Source organism: Mus caroli, chromosome 10 (assembly GCF_900094665.2).
Source record: "Mus caroli chromosome 10, CAROLI_EIJ_v1.1, whole genome shotgun sequence".
In the NCBI taxonomy this organism is placed as follows: domain Eukaryota; kingdom Metazoa; phylum Chordata; class Mammalia; order Rodentia; family Muridae; genus Mus; species Mus caroli.
In genome coordinates, this window is record NC_034579.1 from 92,520,863 (window position 1) to 92,542,742 (window position 21,880).

The 21,880-nt window shown below is 43.8% G+C and overlaps 1 protein-coding gene across 5 annotated transcripts in view; it reads left to right on the top strand.

Annotated features, from left to right (window-relative positions):
• Window positions 1–118: 118 nt before the first annotated feature.
• Window positions 119–21,880, top strand: part of Atp2b1 (ATPase plasma membrane Ca2+ transporting 1) — a 107,379-nt gene continuing 85,617 nt past the window's right edge. For 2 of the 5 annotated variants that reach the window (XM_029482168.1, XM_029482165.1), the window contains exon 1: window positions 889–1,101. The gene's annotated coding sequence lies outside the window, so the exon portion shown is untranslated. Of the gene's footprint in view, window positions 521–883; window positions 1,102–21,880 lie in introns of those variants that run through there. The other 3 variants (XM_029482169.1, XM_029482166.1, XM_029482167.1) reach the window with 3 other exon arrangements.

Here is a 21,880-nt window from a genome sequence, read left to right on the forward strand (position 1 = left end):
AAACACAGACGTCAGAGCCCCGATGGCCAATCGGAAGCCGCCGCAGGAGGGGAAGGGAGGGGGCGACAGCGCAGGAGGGGGCGGGGGCAGCCGGGAGCCGGGCGCGCAGGGAAGGAAGAGAGGGAGGGGCGCGCGGAGGCGCGAGTCGCCCGCCCCGCACTCCAGGCCACCCTTTCCACGCCGCGCGCTGCAAGTTCTGATCCCCGCCGCCTCACCCCACCCCGGGCGCGCGCTCGCCAGGCGGGGCCGCGCTCGCCGGATCCTCCCCTTAAACGCCCTCTCCGGGAAGCGCCAGTCCCGGTCCGAGCGGCGCTACCTCCGCTCGTGCGCGCGCGCGCGTCCGCCCGCCCGCCCTCAGGCTCCCCGCGGGCCGCGTCACGTGACCGCGCCCAGCCAAGGCGGCAGCGGCGGCCGCGCGAGCATCGGCAGCGGTGGCAGAGGCAGCGGGAGCAGCTGCGCTGCCAGCGTGGAGCGGGAGGCGTGGAGGTGTGGAGAAGAAGGGAGCGTCGGACCGGAACGGGTGAGCGCCCTCCTCCCCCCCTTGCCTTCTCGGGCGGTCTCGCGGGTCACCCGGTGCACACCGGGCCCCTGCCCCGGAGCTAGCCGTAGCCCCTTGAGCTCCGCCGTCTGCGAACCGGTGTCCCCGGACCCCGCCCCGGGTTGCACCCCACCCGTTGCTGCTGTTGCTGCTGCTGCTGTTGCGGACGCCGGCGCGGGGCCGGTTGAGCTGCTGTGCGGAGCGCGGCGCGCCCTGAGCGCGGCTTTGCGGAGCGGAGGAGGCGGGTCCTGCGGGGACGCGAGCGGCCACTCGGCGGCCGCCGGGCTCTGGGCGGGGGCCGGCCGGGCGCCGCCTCCTCCTCCTCCGCCGCCGCCTCCTCGCGGTGCAGCGTGAGTAGGGAGCCCCGGCTGGTGGACGCCGAGTCTCTGGGCTCCGCCGCCGCCTCCTTCTCGAGGTGCAGCCGCACCTCCGCGTGGCGCCCCGAACCCAGCGAGCCGGCTGCGGGCACGTCCCGCGACCCCTCGCCGCCATCCCCCGGACCCACCCGCCTAGCTTTCCTTGATTCTTCCCCTCGGAAAAAAATGGTTCCCGCTGCGGGCGAGGTGAGTGGCGGCCGGTGGCTGCCCGCGGCGGGGGCGGCCACCTGCGGGGGAGGCCGGGTGGGGCGCGCAGGGCGCGGCGGGGGTCCTGACAGCTGGGCGCGGGGTGGAGCGCGGCGGGTCCCCGCGAAGTTGGCGGCGCCGCCGGGGTTCGCTCCTGCTAGGAGACCGTAAAGGTGAGAAGGCTTCCTCTCCGCGCGCCTCGGCGCCGGGTCCAGCGGTCCCGGTGGTTTCTCGTCTACACCCGAGGGCTCTCCGACTTCGCGGGGCTGCCCCTGCTGCCGCCACAGCCCGTCTGAACACCGGTCGCCCCTACCCCGGCGTGTGGTGACCTTGAGGGCAGCGGTGCCCCGGCACTCCCTCTTCCTGCGCCCCGGGAGGGTCACCTATTTAATCCCTGGCTTGGGCCCCCGGGAGGTACTGCCCGTGCAAGGTGAAGGTTTGTCGTCGGCCCCCCGGAGAGGATGGTGTGATAGATGCGTGTCAGACAGGACGGTGACTCCCGGGGAGTTGGAGAGCCGCCTGGACGTTCTCTTCAGGTCTTGAGTCTGGCCCCCCAGGATGTTCACGGGTGCTTCCGATTCATGTTTATGTACTTAGTTTAAAAGGGGGAAAATCTGCTCTGTCCTCGGAAAGGATCAGTAAGAAGGAGGGTGGCATTCCTATTGCGGGGGTGGGGGGGCGCGGAGGTGGCGGGGGCTTCTTCTCTATTTCATCTTGCAGGAGAATTTTGTGTCTTAGCTAGTTAGCGACCCCTGGGTCTGCGCCTCGGTCTCTGCCCAGGTTGGTCTCTGTGCACATTTCAGTCACCAGTTTACTGCGGGACTCTAGCATTGGGAATGCTTTTGCTGTTGCGGTGATCGGACCCCCAAGGGGAAGCTGGGGCTGGTCTGCGTGGGTAAAAGGGTCTGCAGGACCTTGGTAAGGACGCGAACCTCCTCGGTAGGCTGTTTTTTTTTTTACCCTTCCTAGGGGTTAGAGCGCTGCAGACAGCCACCTTTGGCTGCTATGCATGCTACTTTTCTGGGTTTATTAATAATCTAATGACTCCCGTCGGTATCGATTGCTGTTCCTGATAAATTAGTTATATGGATTTTTTTTTTTCATACGAGTGGAGGTATATGCATGTCTGGACTGTCTGCCTTTCAACATGGAAGGCTTTGTTGTGCTTCACCTCCCCCACCTGAGGACAGTCTTACTTTAAAATAAGGTTCTTGCTCCTCAGCGTAGGTGTATTTTATAATAATAAGTACTTGTAAGGACCTGGTTTGTACAAAGCGCTCATAGGGCATCCCTTTGGATAGTGGCCCATTTGAGTGAATGGAGAGCCTTCACTTGCCCTGCCACCAGCTTTCCCTAGGGAGACTCCCTGTCCTTGTGTGTGGCAGAGCCGGATTGGGGGAATTAAAAGAGGGATTGGAAGGGGGAGAATCTGCTTTTTGTACTTGTATGTTTCATTTATCACCCCTCCCTTTTTTTCCCCTTCCTGGTCAGTTCAAATTTGAAGTAAATAGAAATATTTTTTTTTCTTGTTGAGAGCTTTTGAAAGCTGGTGTAGGAAATTGGGCCTTTTAAGCCATGTTTTCAGGGAGATGTTTTACTTTCTACCTTGCTTTGGATAAGACAGTTAAATTGCTGTCATAAAGGGTGGATCTCTGTCCCGATTTTGGCTTGGGTGTAACTGCAAAGATCTTTGAAAAGTAACTGTTATTTCCTACCATATACTCTGCAAAAGTGAGTCACATTCGGGTGAGCTGAGGACAGAGCGCCACCTTTGATCTAAAATTTTGTTATCCCCCCCCTCCCACCCCCGATCAAATGATGAAAATTAAGAGTACGCCTTCATAACGCTGTCGTTCTCAGCGGTGTGCCCCTTTAGAAGTAAGAGGGAATATGTCTTCATTTTCTGTATTCTATAATTTCTAGACCTTAAGAGGAATTTCAGCCACTGTATGGGAAACTACGGTGTTTTGTTTTTAGTTGAGGCTTGAGACCTTACATGTCATTCTGAGATGAGGGGAGGAACAAATTTTGACTCTTGTTGTTAATAAAATAAGAGGATATTGATGGTCTGGATCAACGGAGGGGTGGCAGGTGGTGCGGCAGTGTTGTCCACGTTGTTTAGCCATTCTAGCAAATTCCAGTGCCTACCAGCATGGTAGTACTTAGACTTTTTTTTTTTTTTTTTAAACTGCTGAGCTATGAACAGGTTACACAATAAACACTGAAAATTTAGTAAAATTATTTTTCTGGCCTGAATATGATATAGTAACTCCATTTTTTTTTTTCATTAGCTGTCTTCCATTTACTTGCCTTTCATGGTCTCACTGAGGGCATATCATACCGTGCTTTAAGATCATCTCGAATGAGCACTTTGAGCAGGGATACTTAGACTCAAAGTTGAATGGAAACCATGTTGGAGAATGTGGCTTCTGCACACGGTTCCCCTCAGATGCATCTCATATTAAAAATAAATGGGATTTTTCAGGAGAGAGAGAGAGAGAGAGAGAGACCGAGACTGAGACCGTAGTGGCAGCTAAGCAGGTGAGATTTCCCTGCTCTCTCTGCCTCACCGTCCTCCCTCTTCTCACATCCAAATTTTAAGGTACACTATCTCTTTAGGCAGAGGGTAATTTCTTATTGTCATCCATAAAACACAAAAGAAAAAGATGTAGCTTTTAAGTAATGGGTAAATTAACATGGATGTTACCTAATACAGGTTTTAATTACAGACCACAAGCTGTTATTGCTGTTGTATCTGCATTTAAATTTTAATTCAACATTTGAGTTCTTCTGACTACTGTAAAGCATTAGATGTTGAGCTGTAGATAAGTAGTAAGCTATAATTAAACAAAAAATCCGTTTGAGATGATAGATTATTTATACTCTCACTGCTGCAGAGCCTCCTTGAAGCCATGGAAATGGCCCTAGGTTAAAGGAGTTTTGAAGCCATTAAGTTGATGCATGCAGAATAATTAATATATTGTTAAACATATTTTGATAAAATCCTTTATTTGGGGTTTCAGTTGACTGATTTCCTTGGGCAAACCTCTTAAGTTCGTTTTAAATGAAACAGTCTTTTATGTGAAACAAGTGTTAAAAGGATTTGTCACTTAGTAAAACTTTTTATAATATTGAAGATCAAAAAACATTTGACAATTTTCCTTGTAGTTTATACATATGTGGTTTCAGCTGATATTTTCATGAATTTTGTAATTAATATGGGAAACAGGATAAGGATCAGGAAGCAGAGTCTTAAAACTTGAGTTTTTGCATTTCATGTAAGAATATTTTCTTGATCAACTGGAATGGAAAATTATGTTCTGGTAAATATCTTCTAGAAAGATGGTATTAATAACTTATTTGGAGATATACAGACTCTGAGGTAACATTACAAGGAATATTTTCAAAAAGAAGTAACAATTTCTTAGCTTTTAGAAATGGTACTTATACACACACACCAAACACACCGTTTTATTAAAATTTTTATTATAAGAATTGCCAATGAAAATAGAAGGACAAACTTAACTGATTATTTTGACAACTCAGCCTATCTCTTGTTCATATCACCGTACTAGAAATAAGTCTTATAAATGGACATTAGGTAAGTGAATGGAATCTTTTTTTTTCAATTATTATTTTTTTTAATGTCAGATTCTTACTATGTAGCTCTGGCTGGGCTGGAACTCACTATGTTAGACCAGGCTAGCCCTGAACTCAAAGACCCACCTGCTCCCTCCTTTTGAGTGTTAAATTGAATTCTTATGTTTAATATTTGTATCATAGGAGATACTCAGCCCTACCCAATATTTAACAGGATCTGAAAATTTGACCCTGGTTGTGTATGCGGCATGGGATTTTTATTTTCCTCCTAATACTCTGTTGTATAGCAAATACCTAGTAATAGCTTTTCAGGTTGTACTCTTGTTAATACTTTATCACAGTGACTTACTTAGAAATGCTCTCGATTCCTCAGTGTAGTTTTTAACATAACCACGTGGCTTGATTCTCATAACATGTCGATTTTCAAAGTGAGTTCTGGTGACAGTTGTACCTTTCTCCTCCTGCTAGTCAAGGTGATCTATCTCAGTCCAGTGTCACATAGCTGGCAGATAAATCAGCCAGACCTGGACTCTAGGTTATCCAGAGGTCCTCTTGTTCATCGCTGAGCTCGCTCACTCTGTGTGTTTAAGTTTATGGACCTAAGTGCCAGGTCAGCTTCTGATCAGTGTAAATTTCATAATATAATAAAAGCAAGTTTGCTTAGGCTTTGCTTTGTAGTTTAATTATTGCTTATGCTCAGAGTAATATCAGCAATTCACAAATTCACACCTACCCTGATTTGCTTCACAACAAGGGAGCGACATGAACATTTGTAAAATACTATAGTTAAAATTTATAATTTTTAAAATCTTTTTAGTGAGGGTTTTTTTTTTGCAATAATTTATCTAAAAATAAAATTAATGCTAGCGCAAAAAAAAAGTTCCTTCTTTCAACTCCTGTAATCAAGCATTTGTTTGGCTGCCACAGGTATGTTATCTAAAATTTTCTCCAATGTTAATTTGTTAAGCAGTGGAATTTAGACATTTAAATAGTTCCCCAGTGAGGAGATTTTTAATTCATAAAATTCAAAACGTTCTTATAAATCTCACACAAAAAAGGTGGTAATTCTCTACTGTTAGTGCAGTTACCTGGGGCAGTTGCTCTAAGCACAGGTCTCTTGGCCTTACCCCTGCAATTCTGATTCAGCACATTTGGGGTGGGGCCTGCGAATCTGCACATTGAAAAAGAATGCTACTGACTTTATAAACTAGATGAAATTGTAAACATTAAAAACCCTTTTCATGATCCAGGAGGAAATCATTGGGTTTATTTTGAACATGGTCGAATTTGTGTTCCTAAATGGTTTTGACTGGTGTAGAAAAGTTTGGCTTGTTGGGTTGGATAGTCAGTCCTCTTTCTTCTGTGTGTGCTGAGTCGTCTCTCAGACATGTTCTTTCTTAGTTCTGTGTCTAAATGTCCACTGTCTTCAAAGGAATTGAACACTGGCTTCTTCTCCTAAGAGTAATTCATGTTATTTTGTTTTCTTTCTCTCTCTCTCTCTCTCTCTCTGTCTCTCTCTCTCTCTGGTTAGAGGGAAAAGTCTTTCTAATAAATGGCCATAAACTAGTAGGTAAATAGTGACCCTTTTAAATTTCATTTAGCAAACAGCTACTTCAAAATAGCATGTTAGTGCTGATGAATCTCAGAAGAATATTAATGATGCCATATTGATAACTTACCAGCTGCACACCAAAACAAGTCAGTGCTGCCTCCCTTGCCTGTTAATAATTTGTGTAGGTAGGTAATGTGCTGTAAGGTCCATTTGATCTGGCTGTTAGTGTAGTCTTAACTGTTGCGTACTACATATGAGCTAACTGCCTTGAATGCATTTCTTGTTTAAAATCAGCCTTATAATGCAGTTGTTTTGTTTCATAGATACCAATGTCACAGTTTGTACATACATTGAAATGACAGTAGTTTCAAAGCCCATCTCAGGACTACTGAGCTTTTTTTTTTTTACTTTGAAGACTTAGGCTTATTGGCTGAGCCTGAGGGAACAGTTAGGAATTGTGGGGTATAATTTACTAATGATCATGGAAATCTAATTTATTATTTTTGGCAAAGTGGGAAGACTTTTCCCTATATTCTCTTAAAGCTGTTGTCTTTTAATTTTCCAAAACAATGTTAACTAAATAATGTATGATGTTTTAAATTACTTCTTTGGTAAGAAATTTATTTGCTATTTGTAAGGATAGTAACTTGTAGCATTGTGGTTTCTAGCAGTCAGGGATTCTGGTTTTGTATTAATGTAACTGTCACCTGGGCCTCTAGAGACACGGAGCAGACTTCTGAATGGACCACTGCTTGCTCTGCTTGCTTACACTGGGAAATGTGAGATTATTCTCTTCACTGAAAACTGGTACGACCTGATAAATTGAAGAACGAAATGGATGGTTTCTGAAAAGTAGATCCTAGAAAGGATTTGATTCTTTACCTCAAAAGGAGCTTTTACAATAATTGTGTTGTTAGCAGTCCAGATCTGCCCTGCTTATTAACCCAGAGTGTTCTCTTGTGAGAACTTTTAAAACAATCGTGTTCTCCAAACGCTCAGGCTCTGTGTGTCGATTTATCTTTCCCATTTGTGCTGAGATTTATCAGGGTTTTGGGGGGGGTTGTTGTTAATGTTTGTTCTCTTCAACCTTACCTAATGTCATATTTTCCACTAAAACAGTTAGTGCCCCCCCCCCTTTTAATCATATATATCTAGGTTCTGGAGGATTTGTATCAAATGCGTAACCCAGTGTTTTCTAAAGTGTGTTGCAAAACACTGGCTCTTAGGATCATTAATGGTTTGGTGTGAGGAAGAGGGCAGAACAGAAATCTAAGACGTACTGTTGAGGCAGTTTTTCCATTTGGGATTTCTTCACATCTGTAATGTGGGAATATGAATAGAACCTATCCAGATGTGTTCATTGTTTTGCCTTTATTTCAGACCACCTTAGTGGAGCATCTGTCTCAGCTGCCAGTCCTAGTCTGCTCCCCAGCAGGGTCACTGCTTTGTACTTTTAGAGAAGGTGTTGTTCACACATACAGCTTCACACGCATGGTGTTGTCTGGAGCTGAGAGCCATGCTGTATAGAAAGCACTGTTGACCACCACTGGAGACAGAGTATAGCCTGGCTGTTGCCCTGTTCCCTTTGTTGTGATTTCATACATGTATCCTCTAACCTGAGAAAACTCTAGGTCTCCTGGTCCAAGTATGCCTCTTATTCAAAGCTCAGCAACTGGTCAACCTTTCCAGTCATTTTTTTTTTTCATTACTTTGCCTGTCTGAATTCCTCTATGTCTCTATTCTTGCCTATACGCTTCTTGTATTTGTTTGCAAGATAGATTTATTTATTTATTCATTTATTTAAATGTGTATGTGTGTTCTTGCATAAGTTTATGTGCCCCATGTGTGTTCAGATGCCCATGGAGACCAGGGGTGGGATTCGGGGGGCAGTTGGATCCCTTTGAACTGTAGTTTTAACACGCAGTTGTGAGCCCCCTAATATGGGTACTGGGAACAGAACACAGGTCCTTTGGGAGAACAACAAGCTCTCTTAACAGTTTCTACAGCCCAAGTCACACACTTTTTAGGTTCTGTATCCCCTTTCTGTAGCAGAGACAACGTGGAGACATGTGTTCATGGAGGATGCTACATCAGGATACTCTGCATATTGGTTTAAGAGTTAGGCATTGTATATCTTTTGTTAAGGTATTAGTAACAGAGAAGCTTAGAACCTGGGAGAATTTCCAAAGCTTGTTTTGTCTGACTTCTTAACCCTGCGCCTGTTGCTTCACAGGCTACTCTGTCTTACTAGTGGACCAGTGATTCCTTTTCATTGACTGTTACTAAGACAGTCGAATTTAGCTTCTATATGGGGAGTATTTTCCACTTGCAAACAGTGGTATATTCATCCTTAATAGACTTTATTCTGATTCTAAAAATAATTGCTGTTTAACTTTATATTTTTAATGAAAATACATATGAAACTAAACTCCCAAAGAATGAATAAAAAATTTAAAAAGAGAAAGAACAAGTCATTCGGGGAAAGTATGTGTTTTTTTAAATAACTAATTTCATTTGGGACATATGCCATCTTAGTCTTTCATTTGAATTAATATTGAGATGTGCTTCCTGGGTCTCTATATAATCCATTGATATATTGCATGGTGTACAAGGTCATAACTTGGAGCGAGTATTATGGGTTATAGTTTAATTGTCGTTGTCTTGCTGTTCCTTGCGTTGGTGGGAATGCTTGTGGAGCTGGAATGGGAATAGGCCACAGGTCCTACTGTTTGGGGGCAGGGCTTTTGAGGGTGAACTCTCAGTCTGTAACCTAGTGCTTAGTCACTGCAGGCATCAGGAAGAAGTGCAAGGATGCAGTCTGTTAAAGGTGAAAAGTATGCTACTGTGGTCATTCTTTTACCCGCCTTCAGGTCAAGAAAGACCATATTTCCCATGTCTACCGAATGCTCATTTCATACACACCATGTTCATTTCAAACATCAAGGAACTATATAAATTTACCATTGTAAAAATCATCACTCTCAAAATACCTGGGGGGGGGACTTCTAGAAATGAACCCATTTTCCAGTAATTAGCACACGATGCTATTGTTTGGTTTATCTGTTTCAAATTTTATACGTATATTTTTGAACAGTTTTTAAGGGCTCATATTTTAAGTGTTTTTTTTTTTAATTTAAAACCTTTTCTTTTGGGACATTATTTTATGAGGATCCAATTTATCATAATTATATTTATGCCACTCCCCTTTTACTCTGTTCCCCACTTCCTTTCCTTCTGATTCTCTTCCTAGTCTGCCAGTGGCTACACCATTAAAGAAAGCCTTTGGCAACTATGAGCAGCCAGTAGCTTCTGGGGAAGGAATGGTACCCCTGAGATAACCTCTTTTGAAGGGCCAACCAAATCGTGTGCCCGTTTTCATGATTGTGGAATTCGTTCCCACTCTCCAGCTCAAATTGTTTCTGAAACGTACGTGCGTGCGAGTGGGTATGCGCGTACATGCGTGCTTACATCACAGACAGACACTTTTGTAGGGTTCAACACTCACAGCTGTTCATTCTCAGCATCTCACTAGATAGAAGCCTGCATTAACCATCATGCTCTGCGACAAAGAGCCCCTCTGTGCAGCCTAGCACCACACTGGTTCACAGGTAGAACAGTAAACATTTAGGGAGCCCGGCAGTAGCATATTCCCTTCATGGGCCTATCACTCCTCAGCCAGGCTTTGGAAGAGTTTTATAGTACCAGGTATGCCTTCATATGGGGCAGGCCACCCTCCAGTTCCATCACACAACAGTTATCCCCAAAGAGTTCTGCCATTAGTGCACCAGCAGGCTTATCCTGCTTGGCTGGTCAGTATTGTAGCACACATTGTCTATAGCTAAGTGAGACTAGGCCAATGATGTGTTTCCTGACCAGGATGTATAAATAGAATTTCATAAAGTCCTATAGAAAATACTGGGTCTTGGTCCTGCTTTAACTTTACCATTGTAATTATAGTGCAACTGTTGGTCAGAGAGATGCACAGGCGTGGTTTTGTTAGTGGAAAATAAAAGGAATTTGAAGAGGAGGATTAGCAAAAGTAAAACGGATTAAAGCAGTAAGTCTTGATCTTCCTGTACCAGAATACACACAGGTAGGTGCGCACATATATGATACAGCCTGCCAATGCCTATAAATAGAAAATATAGATCTATAGAATTCTACCCTTCTCAGCACATATCCAAAGTCAATTGAGTCATGCTATAATTGCTGTTTTGATGTTGCTTTTCTGTTAAAAAGTGACTCATAGCTGGGCAGTGGTGGCGCATGCCTTTAATCCCAGCACTTGGGAGGCAGAGGCAGGCGGATCTCTTGACTTCAAGGCCAGCCAGGTCTACAGAGTGAGTTCCAGGACAGCCAGAGCTACACAGAGAAACCCTGTCTCAGGGTGTGTGTGTGTGTGTGTGTGTGTGTGTGTGTGTGTGTGTGTGTGACTCATGAGCATCAGGTACTTTGTATACGGAAAACAACTAAAGCCATGAGAGGGAAATCCCGAGGGGAAGGGTCCCAGTGTATACAGACAGGGCAGTAAACAAGGATGGTCAGTTAGTGAGACCACAGAGATGCTGGGCATACTGAGGAGAAGGAGGCCTGCCAGCATCAACCCCATGTTCAGGAGTTAGAAACAGAGCAGCCAGTCCCTTCTACACACTGGGGATATACACACATACAGCAACCTTTGGGTTGTGCTGCCTTGGAATTTGAACAGCAGTCTTTTATATGCCCGGAACACGTGGCCCTCCCTCCTGACTTCTCTGTCACTGTGGTCCTCTCATGCTGAAGCACTGAATTCTGTCAGTGATACTTAAGCTTAGCTTTCAGAAACCTTTATTAAAGTTAGCATAACCCTTATTCCTTTCAACCTTTCATTTTTAAGTTTCATTAACTCTTGTCTTCTAACTTTGGTGTTTTGTTTTGTTTAAATTTGATTTTTTTCAATTGAGACAAGTGCTGTTTGGTTCCTCAAGATAGATATATTCATTGAAAACCTAAGTTGTCTTAAGTTTTTCATTGGACGGAGTTTTGTGTAACCAGTGTAAACTCTGCTCCCTGTCAGGTGTACACTAAAATCGTAAATAGCAAATTCCTTACAAATTCAGAGAAAAGAAATCCATACCAAAATGTCGGAAAGAGCTGTGGTAGCCACACGGCAGAACCCAGGATTGTCACTTGTGGCATGATTCTTACTGCACAGTATTCTACCGTAATAAAGCAGTAAGAAAACTTTCACATTGTGATTACAAAACTCCTACAAACAAGTTAATCAAAGGTGTGGACATCAGGGTGTGGCTTTCTAACTGGATTTCACTGGTGCTGACTGATGAATGAGAGGTGGTCCCTCGGGCACTCAAAAAGCTGAATTCTAGCCAGTGCTGGGGAAGCCTGGGAGCTGCTCAGTTATTGTTTTGGAGGTCCTCAAGGGCTCTGTGACCATCCTCCTCATCTGTCCAGGTTCCAGAAGCCTGTCTTTTGTCTTCTGGGGAATACGTTGAGACACACAGCAGCAAACCAAGATACCACAGTCCCAGTGAGTGCATGCAGATCCTGGCCACCCCATGTTAATCTGTGCTGGCCAGCATAGGAGAGTTCTCTGACTCAAGGAGAATGACTTGAGAATCCTGATTTGTGTGAAGAAAGAAAGAAAGAGAGAGAGACTTTGTCAGATCTTCTACAGTGAACTCTAGTTAGGAAACCACACATTGATGTCCATACCATTGGTTTTTCTCTATTTGTCTTACTTTTTTAATCATAAGATTTTTTTCTTATTACTTTATTAAGGTATCATATGTATAATAAACATCATGTTGTTTAAAGTGACAATCCTAGGTTCTGATTTATGGCTACTTCAGTAAAACCACAGTCTGTTATTAAGCATACTAAGCATAGACACTCCCATAAGAGTGTCCTTCTGTCTCTATCCCACCACCCTTCCCAACAGCCTACTGCTCTCTCTCCTCGGTTCATCACCAACCTGTCCTGATTAACTTGACATTTCTCTAAGCATATGATCTTAAAATTGTACAATATATGCTCTTTTGTAGTCTGGCGTTGGAGCTAAGTATCTTAAGATTCATCTGTGTCATATCTATAAATAGTTGTTTTTGTTGCTGATGACAATGTCACTGTATAGCTGTGACACTGTTTGTTAATGGGAAATTATGGACATTTTGGTTCATGTAAAGCACAGTTTGTTATTTTTTGAGTTGTATTATCTCTTTATTGCTGAGATCAAAGAACTTTAGGAACCATTTGTGTTTGGGCTGGGAGGTGGCGGCAAGTGTTGATGAAAGGAATCCATGAAACCTCAAACTGGCAAAGCAGGGAGGCCCACCCGGTCAGAAGTATCTGTGAAGATGAGCGTGAGTTCTGTGCCAGTCACCCCAGATAAGGCAAATTGAAGGAGGAAAAGCTGATCTGGGCCCATGATTTCAGATTTGAGTCCATTGGTTGCCTTGCCTCATTGTTCTGGGCCTGTGGTAAGGCACTGAGTGGCAGAAGCATGTGGTAGATAGGGGACTTGATAACCTCAGGGCAGCCCAGAAGCAGGGAATGGACAGTCTCCAGTGTCTCCTTCAAGGGCACCCCTCAGTGACCTATTTCCTTCCAGGATGCTGTCCACTATCACATGCTAGCAGTCCAGGTCAGTAACCAGCCTTTAATGCATGCAGTTTGGGGGACAGGGAAAGTAGAGGGCAGGGTACCTCAGATCTGAAAGCAAGTTCCAAAATGAGTAGCTAATAGATTAGAAAGTATAGTTTTTAGGTCTTTCAGAGTAGGGAACAACAGAGGAAAACTAAGGGGATTATTGATATTCCAGAGGGAAAGTATCGTGGATCTTTGCCCTAAAGAAACTTAGGCATGTAGAATTTCATCAGATGGATATATTTAAATGTGTTTACACCCCAGATATGTTACCTGTTTATTCTGTTTGCAATTTCTGGTGGCTTAGATACACACATCATGCTACTTCTGGCAAAATAGCTTGCTTCCACAGAAGCACCAAGGAGTAAAGCAGATTTAGCTAATGTGTCTTCTATAGAGGTGTTCTGTTAACAGCATATAGGTCTTTCTTCAATCTGAATTTCTCCTTCAAGCCCATGGTACTTTAAGTTCATAAGTCCTTTATGGGGAGGAACAGTGGATTGCCATCCCCAACATTTGTAGCTGTGTTTTAGGGCTGTGGTTTTTTTGTTTTTTTGTTTTTTCCATGACACCTGAGTAGTCCCAGTTACTTTGACCACGTGAAGGAAAATACTGATTGACTAAAATGAATTGTCATATACCAGCTTTCTACCTGTAACATCCTGGTCTCAGACAGTGGCTTCTGTGGAGTTTGTGGGTCAGATAACTCTCTATCGAAAATGATGAGTAGGGTTTGCAGCTGTTCGCCAGCTGTACTCTTAGGACTGGGCTGGGGAGATGGGTGAGTATAGTGGTAGGCACATAAGTGTGAGGACAGGAGTTCATATCTGGAACATCCACTCAATGCCAGGCGAGCATGGAGGCTCACTTCCGGCCCCGACCTTGAGAGCTAGAGACAGGGAGCAAGCTGGCTAGCTAGAGGAGCCGAGTCAGGGAGCTGTGAGAGAGCCTGCCCACAAATAAAGTAGAGAGCACGAGGAGGGCACCTTGATGGCACCCCCTGGTCTCTACCAGCTCACTCGTGCATACAGGTTTGTGTATGCCTCTACATATCTGAAAATGCACATCCATCACACACAATTATCCGCAAATACAGTGACTTTTAAACCTTACATACCCAGAAGTATAAGAGCACTGATTATAGAATGCTTGGAAGACACAGAATGGTGTAACTGTTAAAGAAAATCAGGCTAGGGAGATGATGGCTCAGTGGTTAAGAGCACGGAGATCCTGGTTTGATTCCCAGTGGCCACAGGGTGGTTCAGAACCTGCTGCAACTCCAGTTCTAGGGGATTTGACGCCCTCTTCTGCCCTCCACAGTCACCAGGCATGCACATGGTCCGCAGACTACATGCAAACAAAATCATCCAGAAATATAAGACCAGATTTTGAATAAGAAAATCACTCGCTATATCTGATAATTAGCTTTAACATTTAATTATTTTGATATTTGGATTGTGTATGCTTTAACATCCTTGAAGTAGTAAAGTGTGATTAAGAAACTGTATATGGTTTTCTAAATTTTCTTTTTAATGTGATATAAATTAGTATGATCTGTTTATGTTTAGTCGCACGTACGGAATGTTTTGGTTTTCCTCTTTGTTAAATAATCCCTCCTTGTGCATCCTTATTTCTGAATGCTTATCTCTACTTATGACCATGCACTTTTATAATTATTAAATTTAAAGTAATGTGGTGGTTTGTGTGACCCATTACAATTTCTTCCAGCTTCCTATTGTCAGGTTTTTGGAATGGTCTTCTTCTGTATAATAGTGTTTCCTGTCGATTTACATGTCTTTCCACTACTTTCTCAAACTCCCATAGCACCTTTAAAAAACTGTATTCTTGTTTGACACTTTCAGGACCTGCTCAGCCTGAGAGTAGAGGATGCTAATTTTTCTGTCACTTGCCCTTGGCATGGTGCCTATTTATACCTGTGTGGTTCTTCATGATGTTAACTGAGCCTCTTGTCTCTAGCGTTGAGCTTGTATCCATTGCCTTCTCATTCATGTAAAATCCTTGCTTGGGCCTGGAGAGATGGCTCTGCCCCACTGTGAAGAGCACTGGCTTCTCTTCCAGAGGACCTTGGTTTCATCCCAAGGATCTAGATGGTGTCTCACAAATACCAGTAACTCTAATTCGAGGGAATGGGGTTTTCTCTTCTGGGCTTTTCAGATACCAGCCATACACGTGCTGCACAGACATACATGCAGGCACTCGTACACATAAAACAAAAATAAAATACTTGTTACATTCTTAGAAGCAATAGTATGCTTGGAATGAGAATTTATCAGCCCCTCCTGTTTTCTTTTTTAAACTTCAAGAAGACTGATGTGCTAGCCGGACGGCACAGACGAAAAGTGCTTTGTTACAGCTGTTCTGGGCTTTATACATTTTATTCTTTCTGTGAGGAGAATTTACTACCTGTGCAAATAGAAAAATGCAGCGGGGAATAGGAAGGGAAGACTTATAGATTCCCAAGTAACCGAATGCGGAATGCCAGCATTTTGACAGAATGCTCCAAAACAGAATGTGCTTTGCTTTTTGTTCTTTAGGACAGAAAACTACAGACGTTCTAACATCTAAACTCTTATGGAAAAATCGATGTGCAAATAGTAATACAAGACTACATTGTAGGTCAAAATAAAATGTGGAGGCTGCTCAAGGTATTTTAGTAAATTTTCATATGGTATTTTCTGGAATTTTTTTTAACTTCAGATTTTGAGTGGAAGACAGAATTTTTTTTTTTTTTTAATTAAATATCTGTATTTTGTTTTCTAATGGGGAGACAGACAGATCAGGAGTTCAAAACCAGACTGGGCTATATGACACAGCTATCTTTAAAAAAAAAAAAGCAAAAGAAATGAAAGAGGGGGACAGATAGGGGCCGAGGGAGAGTTGTGTGTGTGTGTGTGTGTGTGTGTGTGTGTGTGAGTGTGTGTGTGTGTGTATCTGTCTGCGTGTGTGCGTGCGTGCGTGCGTGTGCTCGAGCCTGTTGTTTTGCTGGGAAGGCAGGATGGGAAGAGACTGCACGCTTGCTGCTCCCCTCTCTTTCCTTTTCTGTGAGGGTGCTTATCAGATGCTGCCTGATTGAGTACCGAGTACAGTACCTGTGTGTGCAGCTGACCCCTTCCATGATTATTCTCTAAGAAAGGGCTGTGGCATTTCTCACTGCCTCTTTTTCCCTACAAAGGAGAGCCCCCGCCCCCGCCCCAGTCCCAGTGTGCTCTCGAACCTCAGAACTTTTGCTGCCCTTGTTTTCGTTCCTAAAAGTTACTGCTGAGGATTTTCCTGAGTGGCACCCGTGTTTCCACATAGAACCAAGGGCCGGCGACTTAGGCTGTCCATTCAGCTCTATCATCTTGGACTTTCTCCTGCCTTCCTTCTTGGTACATATTAAATCATGTAGCCATAGATTCAAATGTCGTAGTCCCCAGGAGAGATGCTGTCTGGTGACGGTATTTGTCCTGCAAGGAGGGAAAATGGCTGGTGAGATTCTTTGGCCGTGCTCCCACAGTATATTTGGTATCAGCTGCTGGCCTCAGAAAGTGTATATACCCCAGAGTTAAAGAAATTTAGATTGGTTTTAGGGTTCTTAAGAGATGTTTATTTAACTGAAAACTGCAAATAATATACAAGAAGCGGGAGGCCATCACTGAAAGCCACAGGTAATATTGGAATTGTGAGCCTTTGAGTTTAGATGACAGCTATAGAAGTACAATGGGCTGGGTGTGTGTGTGTGTGTGTGTGCGCGCGCGCGTTCAGAACAAGCAGAGTACTTTCTTACTTGTTTTCTTTTGTTTTTTCTTTTTCTTTTCTTTTATCTTTTTTTTTCTGTTTTGATTTTTTAAATGGTTTAGATGGTTTCTCTGTTTAGCCCTGGCTGACCTGGAACTCACTCTGTAGATCAGACTGGCCTTGAACTTAGAAATTCGCCTGCCTCTTCCCCCCAAGTGCTGGGACTAAAGGCGTGGGCCCCCAGTCTGTTTGTTTATTTTTTTTTCTATTGTAATGGAGGTCACTTTAAGAGAAAAATATAGGTATAAAACATGTGTAGGAAAGTGTGCTTTGTACGTTAAAGTCAATACATACCAGGCTTCGCTGAGCATGGTGTGACACTCTATGAGTCTGAGGCCAGCCTGGTCTACATAGCAAGTTGCAGGCCACCACCACTGCACAGAGAGTCCTTTCTCAACAGTCACGAGCCATTCTGTTAGTACACTGGCTGCTTCCTGGAATGGGACAGAAAGGCTGCAAGGGGCTAAAGGAAAGGTTAAGGGCTGTTGGGTATCTTCTGGGCTAGCCTGGGGCTGTTGTTCATCCAACTTCCTGAACTGTGTAAAACAAAGGAGAGAACCAGGAAATTGGCAGAAAAGCATTTTAAGAAGCCAAAAGTTCCTGTGTCAAACTCTCTTCAGTTTAGGTGTTTCCTTGGTGTGTTCACTCGTACTTTAGATTCAGTCCTGTACAACTTTTACAACTAGTTTCCTAATACATTGCCAATGACAGAACAGATGTGAGAAGCAAAATTGTTTGGAGGCAAGCACAAGGATTGTGTTTTTTCAGAATCAGAAATTTGACATCTTGATAGTGGTGTAAGATAACGTTTTTGAATTGATCAGATTTAACAGTCGTGGACAGTTGGTTGAAAAACATTGACTCTTTGCCGTTCTCCATATCTGGAAAACCTTCACGTGGAATTAACATCATCTAAGGCCCTGAAAGTCCTCCTTCACAAAACCCACACCCCTCAAAGAGTAGGTGCTTCTTGATAATTGGTGGCCATCCAGTTGGACCCTGCTGTGTGGTCCCAGCTCTGGTGGCAGTCACCACCCCGTCATACCTGAAGACCTTGCTGATTCCAGAGGTCCACAGCAGCTTCTTACTGTCCCCTGCCTTTGTATGTCACTCTCCTCGTCACTAAATCGCTCATATTCCAGAGTACTGCTCCTGTTCAAGGCCTGCTCTTAAAGACCAGGCTTTACTGAGCCACCACTCCAGCTGCCCTGCACAGAAACCTTCCCGTGTCTGTGTAGCAGTAGTTTAGTAGTAGCTGTAGGCAAGTGAGAAGTACGCACACAGATTATCGTGGCCTGACTGCTACAGACAGTTCTTATCTCATAAAAATTATGATTATTACTGGAATATCATCCCTTTTTTTTTTCTTTTTTGTATATAGAGAAATCCAAGTTCAAGCCTTTTTCAGTTTGAAGTCCCGTGAGTCATGCTGGTCTTGGATTGAGAATGGCATCAGAACAGCGTGTTTCTTTGTATAACCTGTGCTCTGTGGTCTTCGCTTCCTCCACAGTGGGCATATAACTTTGCAGCTTGGTAGATTTGTTTGTAGTGTGTACTTCAATATTTACTTAATTTTTAATGTATTCAAGTGTATGAGAGAGTTCCTATGCATGCAAGGAGGTCAGAAGACAACATGTTCTGGAAGTCGGTTTTCAACACCCCATTCCACCCCGTTGTTGAGGCAGTGTCTCTTGGGGTACCCCAGGCAAGCTGGCCTGAGAGCCTGTTCTCCCGTCTCTCCCTCTCATCTTGTCTCAGGGAGGCTAGTGTTACTGATGTTCCACAGCATCTGCCTTTTGCTTGGGTGCTGGGGGTTGCCTACAGGTTCTCAGGCTGGCGCACCACACGCTTTTACCGACCAGTTGAATCGTTCTCCTCAGCCCCAAACTTCATATTCTAAAACTGTGGTTTTCTTATTCTTATTTCTGTCGTTAATGTAATAACGATCCAGTGTGCTAATGTATAAAAAGGAAACACACTGCCCTTCCTTAATTTGAGAATCCTTTTCTGAGAATAAGGCAAACCCCTTTCCCTATAATTGCCTGCCTGACGGGTGACAGGCAATCTGTGTGAACTAGATTTTTGGTTTCAGTGTTGTTTCTTAATTACAGACTTCTGAAAGATGCTTTAAGCAGAAATGAGGGATTCAAATTCCCATGGTCTCAACGATGACAAAAGGATGGAATTTCCTATTTGGGAAGCTAATAGTGCTGAGATCTGAAGGAATGACTCTGTCTCTCTACTTCTCCGTCTCTTGGGGTGGGGGGGGGAGATTGATTGATAGATTGATTGATTATGGAGGGAGCCAGGTGCCTTCCTATATGACTCTACATTTATTAATGTTTTTCACTGAACCTCTGCCTGGCCAGCAAGCCCCGGGGCTCTGCCTGTTCTCAGTGCTGGAAGTTTACCTGCCACACCTGGAGTTTTCAGTGTGCTGAATGTGTGCGGAGGATACAAACTCACATCCTAATACTTCCTCACCAAATGCCTCACCAGTCAGCCATCTCTTTAGTCTCGAGCATTTGTAAAATATCATTTGTTCTCTTAGAGTCATTTGCTGGCAAGTCTACTGCTTTTGGATGGAGTGGGAGTTCACTAGGAGTTAGTTGGTGACAGTGTAACCCCTAGACCTAGCAGAATTCCTGGGGTATGGCAGGTCTGAAGCAGAATAGTAATCGTGAGTTTTGTCTGCAGGCTTCCTTATGCTGATCTTTTTTTTTTTTTTATTTAATTGTCCAAAGTAATTTGTGATATGTTGGCAAAAGATTTTTATGAAATTTATTCAGTTTCTATCTTTAAATTTTTATTTACGCCATGTCTTAGGGTTTTACTGCTGTGAAGAGAAATTATGACCAAGGCAATTCTTATAAAGGACAACATTTAATTAGGGCTGACTTGCAGTTCAGAGGTTCAGTCCATTATTGTCAGGGTGAGAAACATACTGGCCGGTCAGCAGGCAGGCATAGTAGCTAAGAATTCTACATCTGGATTGGCAGGCAGCAGGAAGAGTGAATGAGACACTGAGCATCTGAGACTTCAGAGCCCACTCCCAGTGACACACTTCCTCTAACAAAGCCACACCCACTCTCACAAGGCCACAAGGCCCTGTGGTGCCACTGCATGGGACTATAGGAGCCATTTTCACATATCTCATGGATGTCACCCTTTGGCCTGAGTTTAGGAGAACAGGTTGGCTTGTTGACTTTAGTTTTTATAGTCATGAGGCTAGAGTCTGATTTTCTTACACAGTTAGGTGATTGTGAGAAGCACATTGCACCAACAGCTGGTGTGCCTTCATCTGTTTGGCAGCATTCCTGATAAGGTGATGAGCCCTTCAGTTCCTTCCTCTGTAGACAAGGACCTAAGGACAAGTGCCCAGGGGCCTGAAGGACTGACCAGTGGGACAGTTCTCTATTCCTGGGCAGTTGCTCTTTCCATTGCCCATAACTGTGCCTTTGGTGTGTCATGAGCTAGATATGTTTGTTGGTTTGTCAGTTTTGTTTTTTTCTTTTCTCAAAATTAAAACGTTCTTGGATCGCTCTTGAAATGCTAGCCTGTTCATCCAACTATTTCTGCAAACTGTTCAGGATATTATGCATTTGATTAATCTTATTTACAAAATGCTGGTTTAAAAGGGACCTGTTTAGATCTAGTTCTCTTTAGAGTATGTCTCTCGTTTGAAGTATCAGACAAGCAGTGGGTATTTGATCCTGTCCTAATCCGTTATTCTTTGTTTGAGATAGGATCTCATGCAGCTGGGCTTGCTCTGCAGACCTCCTGCCTCCACCTCCCAAGTGCAGGGCCATGTTTGGTGGCATTACCCTGGCCTTAAAGGAGGAATTCATACTGTGAGAAACAGATGGGGATGAGGGAGGGCATAGTAATTATCCTGATGATCCTAGGGAGAGGGGAAAACAGAGAAAAGGGCATCTTGGTCAAAACCAACAATTTGGACATACGAGTTTGATGATCTGATTGACCGAGGAAATTTCATGTCACAAAACGCTGATTTGTGTAGGACTTGCCTCTGACAGTTTCTGGGACACAGTTTTGCCAGTGCCCCAAGAAAAGGGGTGAGCCACAACTTTGCCACTATCCTTACAGAATGAGGAGCTACCAACCTTATTAATGAGACTTATTTACAAAATTACTTCAAGTATATCTTCTTTAAAATGAAGATTTGCTATCTTTCATACATTTTCTTTTAAAAAAACACCAAGAGTTGAAGTTATAGATGATTCAGGCAATGTGAGCCCATCCAGAAGGCTGAAGATAATTCTCTGTTGGTACAAAGCACACATTACCAACCCGTGTATATATATATTCTGGTGTATTAAAATTTTTTGTAGTAGCTTTATACATGCATAATAGTAATGACATCTATTAAAAAGAATCTAGAAATTGTATCCAATGCCTAGTGAAGTCTTACTCTGAAGAATCTAAGTTTCCAAAAAGTAAGTGATGGGGTGTCCATACATTCCGTATTTAAACTAAAGAAAATTAAAACAGTCAATGTGGTTTTATTAAAGCAACAGCACCCTAGTCCCAGGGATCAGAAGCACAGCGCACCTTCTGCATACAGTGATCGACAGCCATTTGATATTTAGGGAACAGTGATTAGCAGGTCATGGTGATACACATCTGTGGTCCCATCGTTTGCGAGGCCAGTAGTTTCAGGTCAGCCCAGGACACATGCGATCTTGTCTCAAGATAAATAAATGAAGAGCAAATTAGCAGCAGCAAACCACTGTGTCTGTGTGATGTGCCCGCAGTGTGTACACTGGAAAGGTAAGACATAGATGTGAGGATAAGAGCTGTCTCCCAGGCTGACTTGGTGGTGTGTGAAAAACAATAATCAACAAGTGTAAATACTGATACAGCAAATGAGCGGATAGAGTAAGGGTAAGAAGCCAAGCTGAGCCTGGGCAGAATGTGGGTTTGAGCCCCCCACTCCCCCAACTGCTAACTGGGCATTTGAGGTCTTTCAGCTTTTTTTCTCAGAAGCATAATGGTTATTAGGTAGGGCCAGGAACACAGGCCAGATGGACAGTCTATTATCTTACAATTCATTCCCAGTGTTGGTAAGTGTGCTGGGCTGCGAGACGAGACCAAGGTGATGCTTAGCTCCTGGGAGACCCAATTTCCTTCAGAATCAAAGAAAAATGAAATTACAGTTGCTGTTTA